This window comes from Typopeltis vanoorti, chromosome 8, assembly GCF_054136105.1.
Source record: "Typopeltis vanoorti isolate ZY-2024b chromosome 8, IOZ_Tvanoo_1.0, whole genome shotgun sequence".
Taxonomy (NCBI): Eukaryota; Metazoa; Arthropoda; class Arachnida; order Uropygi; family Thelyphonidae; genus Typopeltis; species Typopeltis vanoorti.
In genome coordinates this window covers 51,672,668-51,682,490 of record NC_143556.1, presented here as the reverse complement: position 1 = coordinate 51,682,490, position 9,823 = coordinate 51,672,668, and the positions used below count along the sequence as shown (strand labels likewise).

The following is a 9,823-nucleotide window of genomic DNA, read 5'->3' as shown; positions in this document are numbered from 1 at the left end:
TTAGTAAGGTATAGTGGAATGTTAGCTGTAAATAATTTGTAAATAAGGCCTTTGTGCCAAACCTTATCAAGGCTTTTGCAACATGAAGAACGATAGCTCCTGTATGTTGTCTCCAATTAAAATCGGTTGTGTTAAACTTTATCAATCTGTGGACTTGCTGAGTTGTACTGTGCCCAGTACGGAACCCAAACTGCTCTTTCAGGATAAGGCTGTTTTTGTTCACCTCATCTTGCAGACGGTTGAGAATAATGTTTTCCGCAATTTTCACCAGGCAACAAGAGGCTGATGGGCCTATAATTCTGGGGGAAACTGATGTGCTTTCCTCGGATTTTGAAAGAGGATTATATCTGCATGTTTCCAGCAATTGGGAAAATAATTAAAATAATTAAAATAATCAATGTAAAGCAAATTCGCATGCGTGTAGTTAGGACTACATTGAAGCTCCAGGGTGTCCGCGAAAGCTTCTGCCTTTTCATCATCTCTGTACACTATGCCTCTTTCTCCGTGAATGGGCTGGATGTTGGAAGAACGATCCGTGCGGAGAGCTTTAGGCAATTTCCACAGCGAGTTATCCTCAGCTTTTAGGGAACACAGCTTCCTTTCCCACTGTTGGTTCCTGTGATGTTTAGCACATAGCGAACTAAATTGGTTGCCCTATTTAGCTCCTGACGGTCCTGGGGAGATAATGTGTTGTGATAACGGCGTCTGATTCTGTTTTTATTACGGATTAGATTTAGAATTTCTTCCGGAAGCAGGTTGACTTGAGCTGGGGTGGTACGGTGGAGTCTGCTGCCAAGCCAGTATGAATTGATCATTGACCGCTGCGTCTATTTCTTCACAGGAGGAGGTAGTTGGTACTGAGCCTATAAGAGTGCGGACTGCGACATTGAATTTAGTGAAGTTTGTGCAGGTCTGACTGGGGATGAGTTCAGGGTCCCCTCCTAGGCTTAGTAGTACTGGGTTATGGTCAGAACTAAGATCGTTAATCACCTGTAGCTAGAAAGCTGGAATTGATGAGAGGTGTTCTTGAAGATGGCTATATCCAGCACATCGGGTCTGCCTTGCGGTCCATAGTGTGTTGGTTCAACTGGTCCTGCAATGCCGATGTTTCTTAGCATAGCAATGTCGTAAAGAATCATCCCATTATTATTGAAACTTTTACTGTTCCATAAGGGATGCTTTGAGTTGAGATCTCCCGCCACGATTGTTGATTCGTTAGTATCGAGTAGTTGAAAGAGATCGGAAGTTAGGAGAGGCTTGCCGGGAGGGTTATAAACTGAGTATATTTTTAGGTTGCCTGCGTTATTGATGTGGATTTCAATACCAAGAAAAGTGGTTTTCTTGATTTCGTTATAACGGATATTTTCCTTGACAAAAATAGCTGTACCACTACCTCTGGCACTGAATCTGTCATTTCTGAGCAGCGAATAATATCTAAGTTTAGGGTTGTGACAGGGCCGAAGATGCGTCTCATTAATATCAATTCTGAAGTGGTTCTCAAATTCTTGTAGCTCCCGGAGTTGGTTACTGAGACCATTAGCATTCCAGAATGCAATCTGTATGGAATTAATTGTGATAGTAGGATTATCCATTAAACATTGAGAATATGACTTGGATATTTTTCAGGAATTTATTTGTATGACTCTAGTTGGGGTTTGTTTTGCTGAAAGCAGTTAACATCTCTCCTAAGGTAGCGGCTAGAATAACATCCGAGTTTTGACTGTTTGGAACGGGTTCTGCCGGTTTTGTGAGCGTGGAGTGTGCAGCCTTTGTAGTTTGCCGGGTGCGGACCGCTACAATTTGCGCACATAGCGGAGTAGTGTGTGGTTTGGAACATGTATGAGAGGAGTGATTGTCTCCGCATTTTACGCATTTATACTTTGCTCTACGGAGCCCTCTGCTCATGCCCGTATTTCTGGCAGCGGTGGCATTGTTCTGCAGATGTTTTCCTTCTGAGTGGTCCAGTCTTTATTAAGAGATTACAACCAGTCTTCAGATCATAAATCTCTCTCTGATCTTTGCTGATTTCCATTAAAACGAAAGGCATGGGACGTTTGTATGCTCGAGACTTTGATCGGCTCTAAGCCTTGTGACTTGAGGTCAGTGGCTATCTCTTCTGATGTTATTGTTTCCACTAGACCTCTGATAACAGCCTTTAAGTTTTTCTCGCTCTTTAGCTGAAATGTATGGTATAGAATTTCCAGTTCGTCCATGAACTTAGCAAGCCGACGGTAGTCCGATGCTCCTTCGGGTTGAATGCGGACTCCTTCATTGGAGTTTTTAGCAGAAGTGAAATTAATTTCGGTGTTTTTCATCACCTCCGTAACTGTCGACCATTTTTCTTTGTCTCTTAGAATCACCGGCGGGACTCTCTGTTTGGGCTGTGCCTCCGTGTCCATCGGTGATATTCTCTTCGGTCTGTGCCACTGTGTCCATCGGTTCTACTCTCTCTCTCTCTCTTCTGGGCTGTGCCACTGTGTCCATCGGTGCTTCAGGCTCTGTGGCTGGAGCCCCCTTCCTACACTTTTTCCTGCTGACTACCTGGTAGTCGTCAGTGTCTTCTAAGGACTGAACGTCGGCTGTTGGCACATTCTCTCTGGTGTTGTCTTGAGAAATACTGGGGAGAGGGTCAGGGGGGGGTCGTAATCCTCTGATTCAACTGCAGGGATCTTATGGAGCTGTACTCTGCCCTGCCATTTGGTATGTAGCAATATTCCTACTTGTCTGAATACTGAGCAGTTTTTTAAAATTTACGTCTTCTAACGGAATGTCAATGTCTATGGCTACCTGTGGTTTAATGGGAGTTTTGCGTGGTACAGGACCTGCCTTGTCCCTTCCTACCACCAATTGCATACCGACAGTCGAAATCTCCTTCTGGAGGCGGAAGGCTACTGGCAGGCACTGGGCAGGGAACAGGAGAGGACCTGGGGAGGATGCATTAAAAGTCAAAAATCTTACTTTGCACTGTACAATAACTGAAAATAACCTATTTACTCATTTTATCACAAATCCAAATCTTCAACGATCAACTACTCGCAAATCTCAATCAAAACTGAAACTTAGAATCCGTCAATGACTGCAACCTTGTACTACTTTATTGTTATTAGTACAATATTAATCTTTCCTAAAATATGATATTAGAACTATTTTTTATCTAATTAGTAAGATTTTATTTTTATCAAATCATTAATCATTAATTCAAATTTTATATTATTCATGATCGAGTATTATAACTAAAGCTTAATACTTAAATAAATATTCAACAGTCAGTTATGAAATTTGAATAAATGTACTTAAGTTTGCTGATCTAATAAAAATCAACAAAAAAGTGAAAAATTGTGGATAAGATAGAAAATGGATTCAGTTCTCAATAATGCACCAATAACTGTACAGTTTATATATAATATATTTATTAGTTTATTATAATGGATAAAGAAGTTAGAATTCGCATGCTCTTGTGGAAGGAAACTAATCAAAAACTTATCAACTCGATTTAAAGTGATTTGTATTTGCAGATATTCATCAGGACAATTTTATTACCTTATTATGAAACTTCTGCATGCTTCCAAATACGAAAAAGGAAGTTTTCAACGTGGTTAAAGACACCACTTAACAACCTCAGATGCACCAACCATCATTTTCTCCCTCCAAATCTATCCCAAATCTCGTCGCATAGCATTTGGGATAATTTGGAAAGGAAAAAGAACTCACTGAAATATTACGAAAAAAATGAATAAAAAACGGATTTAGGGAGTATTAATTGATAACTGAGCCAAGTAAACACAACATAACATAGAGAGTTATGTTTCATTAGTTTTGTTCCCTCTCTTCTGCTGGATTCGATCTCTATTTACTTACAACAGACTCGAAGTGGTTTTAGCTGCACTTGACTTGGTTGATTTATTTCATTTCTTCCTTTTTTTTTTTTTGAGAAAGAAGGCGAATACTCCTACGAACCTCAGTGTTCATTATCTCTCTTCCGTTTTCATCTAATCAACCTCGCAATTTTACGGAGAACTTGTCTCAGTGAACTATTTAACACGTTCATTGTCAATCACGCGATATCGCCCGATGCGAGTTCTCACCAAACGGCCGATCACGCGTTATCGCGTGGACGTCGCTAACTAAATAAAAAAAAATAAAAAAAATTTGCCCACCATACGAAATTCCAATTTTCAGCTTGGCAATGAAAGTGTTAACATTGGTTATAGACTGCGACAACTTCTTACCGAACTAAGATTGAGAAACCCCGGAGAGAGAAAAAAGAAACACAGCTTATTTGATGAGAACGTGTGCCAGAATACTCTGACACACGTTCTCATCAAATTTCATTAGGTCGACATTTTTGTTTAATGAACTCATCGCAGAGCACTTCGTTTATTATTATTTTCATCGCATCTTTCCTTGTGAAATTTTGCTTGTAAATTTGATGGAAGGTTGTTAGAAGAGAACTCCTAATCAGCGACCAATAATTTCGTTTCTCCAGTGAGTGATAGAAATTTTCTGTTACCAGAATAGGCTAAGTATTCCCATTTAATAATACGACTTACATCTCTTATCTCTTTTTTTCTTAAAATAATTTTTTCATCGCCAGTCATTCTTCAAAGTTTAAGAAATAATATAAAAATTGTATTAGTAAATACTAGATCTAAATGGCTGCCATTTGCATAAATAAGATATTGCAAAATGAATATTACGAATTCATTCATATTTTATAGCCAAATTTAAAAAGAAGCTTAAAACATTTCGAAAATTTAACAGACAGCTTATGCGACTGTAACTTCCCCATGAGAGTTGACTTGGTATGCTCGACTTAAAAAAGACAAGCAAGCTCTGACAGGAACCCGGATGTTTATCTTTCATTACCACTTTAATTCGCTAGTTTCACGTTTTAATTATTTATTAAAATAATTAATAAATTATTTTATTATATAGTGATAATTTTATTCTTTATTTTACAAAATTTAAAAAGTACACATTCAGCAAATATTTTAAAGTCTAAAATTTTGCTGGCTTTCTACTTGGCGAATTAATTTGTGATTTTTCCCCCAAGAAAATGCTTGACAAATGTTCCTGACATATCTTAAACCGTGAATCATTTTCGTTTTGCTAAAACTTCGCCATAGACATGTGAATGTTGTTGATAGCGTCAATGTCCTTGTAATATTTGGTTCCCAATTCATTACAATACTAAGATTTGGGAACGTACCTTGGATGTTACTTTTATGGATTTTTCTGCAGACAATGGAAATCATTTGACTTTTTTATACTGCTGAATACAAGTGCAGCTTGCTCTTGAAAATCGACAAGTTCTTGACAAAAATCGACTATGTTTAAATCTCCACCCCATTTTGAGCTCAATGTGTGCCGGGATTTCTCGAATTCTGGATTGTTCTTTTGTCCTTTTGGATCCACTAAAATATAAAGTTTATGTTCAGACCTTGCACCTTCTATTTTAATTACATGATTCGTTGTTAGAGCGAAGAGTTGTTCAGGTTAAAACATTCTTATCTTTCTTATCTTCATCTACAGACAATTCATGAAAGTTTTCTTTCTATTTAGGAACTCGTTTCTTCAAACTAACTTCCACTCCCATTCCTCATCCCCTCAATTTATATAAAATCTAGAAATTTTTCTCCGTCTCGCCATCACTTCACTTCTTTTTAAATGACAAAAGCCCTAACTGATCTGCGCCGTATGGAACACTTCTCCATTTTCGTCAATATGACGGTGTTCCTAAGTAAAGGCCACTTAATGTATCAGGAGCGCAGTCAAATATGAATGTGAAATATTTTGCTGTTTAATATCTTTTAAATTCTCATATTAAGCTATGTGAATTTTATTTTTATTTTTTTTTGGGGGGGGGACAAAATGCACTGTTTTTTATTTTTATTTTTTTTTTTTTTTTTTAGGACACATCCCATTAAAGACCGGAAATGGAATCAATTGGGTTTTTTATTTAAAAGTTACGTGACTTTTTTTCCTCTTCCAGCAAACGAGAGAGAGAGAGAGTTGTCACTAGACTGATGCTAACGTTCAGTGAAAAAGAGACTGTGGTCGTTCAGAATCATACAATATTTTTTTTAGCAAATAAACTAAAACTTAATGGCATTTATACTATCTCCATCCTTTCTAACGTGGGCCTCGATAGGTTATAGAAAAATGATATATTTTCTATGATTGCAAATATTTTGGTTCGAATCCCATATATATATATATATATAATATGTATCTATATAAAGGACCAAAGGAGAAGTAGTATCTGCTTTCTTAATTAATTCTACTTCACGCTTCGATAAAATCTACCTAAATGGCAATATTCTGATGCAACTTCCAAGCAGAGTTTAATTTGGTGATCGCACCATTTTTCACTATTTATCGAGATCCAAAGTTCGTCTGCATTGGATATTGGATACGGATTGAAAATGCAATGTTTTTTTCACGCTATTAATGCACAAATCCACCAAACAGTAGCTTGTTTTTATTAGTTTTGAATATAATAATCAAAAGCTAAACTGAAATAAAGATAATGTATCCACCATGTTTTTTTTTTACGATTTTTGATTTTAATAAAAAAATCTTCCACAGTGACTTTTCCGATAACCTGACAGCATTCACTGTTAACACCCGTAAAGTGCACTATCATTTCCAGGCATACAAATGCAATCTGTTATTCATCACTAAACCGAGCTAGCATCCTGCGCTAAGTCCACTCAACTTTCCACATTATATGCATTACATCCTTATCCTTATAAGGACTGGCTTAAAGGGGCGAAGCAAGAATGCTTTTCATCTTCCCCGTTATCTGTAGAGAACAGTATATGGATAAGGTGTTATTGAGCAATTAAAGCTCTGATCGTGGCAGGAGGTAACAGCAATAGCCAAGCCTCAGTTAGAACTTCATTGGCTACAGCATTGCCATCCATTACCCTCCAAGGGTATTTTGGATTGAATGAATCAATCACCGCATCTCACGGTCGATTGATCCACCCAACCGTAATATCCATCCCTGCATTACATCAAGAATGATGTCTTCAGTAGGAAGCAAGGAATATGCACTTTTGTGTGGTGTATAATCCATGTTTCAGAGGCGAAAAAATAGACGCTGGAAATTACTTGACAACGACCTGCAAACAAATTATTGAATAATATGAAAGATTTATTGAAAAAATTCTTTTTGAAGTTAATTCATTAAGAACATCCTTTTTATTGTCTTTTTCGCATTATACTAATATGATATTATGCATTTTTATGTTACTCCAACCAATGAAATGTCGTAAATCTGAAGTACATTGTACCATGGGATGGCGAAAAGATTTTTTACGATATCCTTATATTATATTGTCCTTATAAGGACTGGCTTAAAGGGGCGAAACAAGAATGCTTTTCATCTTCCCCGTTATCTGTAGAGGACAGTGTGTGGATAAGGTGTTATTGAGCAATTAAAGCTCTGATCATGGCAGGAGGGTAACAGCAATAGCCGAGTCTCAGTTAGAACTTCATTGGCTATATATTGGCTATAGCATTGCCATTCATTACCCTCCAAGGGGTATTGGATTGAATGAATCAATCACCACATCTCCGTCTTATATTATATATATTATATTTATTTATTTTAAAAATATTGCATCTTTAATGTCATTCATTGTTATCAGTTTTCTGATATGGTTTACGATTAGGTTTACATTATTACTGTATATAACACCCCATAACACTAGCATATTAAAATAACATATAAAAATATTATTTAGCGGCCACAAAGCGACTTAAAAAGTAAACAAATAGAGACGAAGTAGCTCATAGCTCATATACAATTGCACATTATGCGCATTGCAAGTCTGAATGGAGTGGGTGGGTGGGTGTGGGGAGGACTGCTCATTGCAGAGCGAATTGGAGGAACATTATCAATAATCGCATTTTATGAATAAAAATGACGCTTGAATGAATAAAAAAAAATCATTTATTCCCTTTCGCACAACAGCCCATCCGGAAATTCCTAGTAGCTCTCCTGTGAGCTTTTTTCCTGCTGAAATAGCAGGCGTGCCTTCTGGTCCCTTGTAAGACTGTTCATTTCAATGTATTTTTTAAGAAAGATACTGAAAGGAGGGTATTATGGACCCATCTATATTTTATAGCGAAATGTAGAAAAAATTACCAGGTCTCATGTAAACATAACCTTCTCGTAAACGCTCCGTAAATTTTAGAAATTTAAATTTTTCCATATTGGGCTATAAAATACAAATGTTATATAATATCCTCCATTATGTTATCTTTACTCTATATAACATTCAATTATACACTTAACCAAAGGTCACTTATGATGATTTTAATATTTTAATATAGAATTATAACGATATATACATATATACAGGGTTGTTGCTGTTTTGAGGTTTCTGTATGGTTTATGAACAGCTCGTGAAACCTAATCAGTCCACTAATAAAAGATGAAGATATGCTCCTGCCCTGAGTTCATGACCTATAAATCAGATTTATAGGTGATTACACTTCACAAATGCTCTGAGAAGCAATAGAGGTAGTACAATACCAGGCAACTCAAAGAAAAGGCGGAGAAAGCGCCATGCCCTTCACCACTTTCCAAAAAAAAGTCATGATGAGTCTCGATGAGGGGCCCATATCAGATATTAAGCTGATAAGAAAATATAATATAATTTGCTTTTAGCCAAAAGGCCGAGATAGAAAAAAACATAGTACCTGTTCACGAAACAATACTCGCCCTTAGTAGACATAAAGTTAAATGAAAAGCGTAAAAAAGTTAATATTAATATTCTCATTATCTCTCTAGCAAATTTTAATTTTAAGTTTCTTTCAATATATGGTTATAAATTATGTTTGGATCTATAATATTCTTCATGAAAAAATAATTAAACTCTCATTATATTTTATAGAAAAAAATTATTTAAAATAAAACAATACAGTGTAAAAATCACAACCAAACAACTATCACATATTTCGTCAGATTACACAATAAAATATTAATGTAAGTTTTATTTTAAATTGTGAAATACAGAGAATAATTATGAATGTATTTACCAAAACGAATGAGCGAGAAATTATGATGTAGAAAAATAATTATTTCTGAGTTTTGAAAAGATGTTTACGCCTGGTTTCCTATGCTTCTGAAAAAACAATAAAGAGCCGTGGACCAAAGGATGTAGCAGAGGCATGGCAAGCTGACTACATTATTATGCCAGTAATTTACCCACATGATACGCACTGTCGCATTTCAGAATTTAAAAAAAAAAATACTATGATAAAGAACTTCCATTTTTCTTTCAGTTTAAAAATTTTTAGAAACGGATGCGATCTCTAGCATTTGAAATGAAATGCTTAAGAAAAATAAATATAAATAGAACAAGTTGGATAGAAAAGAAAACAAACAGCACAGTCAGACAGGAATTATTATATAAACAGACCAAAAATTAGAAATATATAACTGAGATTAATAATTAATAAAAGACTATTTTGTAAGCTAGCCAAGTAAATAACAGTTTAATATCCAACGTTTCACTGACTAATTTTATTTTACTTGGCTGGCTTACAAAATATAGTCTTTTATTAATACTAGTAATCAAGAAATAAGTTCATCGTTATAACTGAGATTGTTTGACTACAGCAGCGTATTAATATCGATTAATTCTTATGTAACTCCTGTATACTAAATATGGAAAGGTGTTTTTATATTTTAAAGAAAATTAAATCATTTTAAGTTAACTCAGGAAATTTTTAAAAATTTTAATTACTTTTAATAATTTAAATAGTGTATTATAGAAGGAAATGAATAGTAAATGAAATATATCTAATT

At 35.5% G+C, this 9,823-nt stretch overlaps 1 non-coding gene across 1 annotated transcript; it reads right to left on the bottom strand.

Annotated features, from left to right (window-relative positions):
- Positions 1-8,512: 8,512 nt before the first annotated feature.
- LOC150103992 (U2 spliceosomal RNA) lies at positions 8,513-8,701 on the bottom strand. Its single transcript, XR_016548736.1, has one exon. It is a non-coding gene; the product is annotated as a U2 spliceosomal RNA (small nuclear RNA).
- Between the last annotated feature and the right edge of the window lie 1,122 nt (positions 8,702-9,823).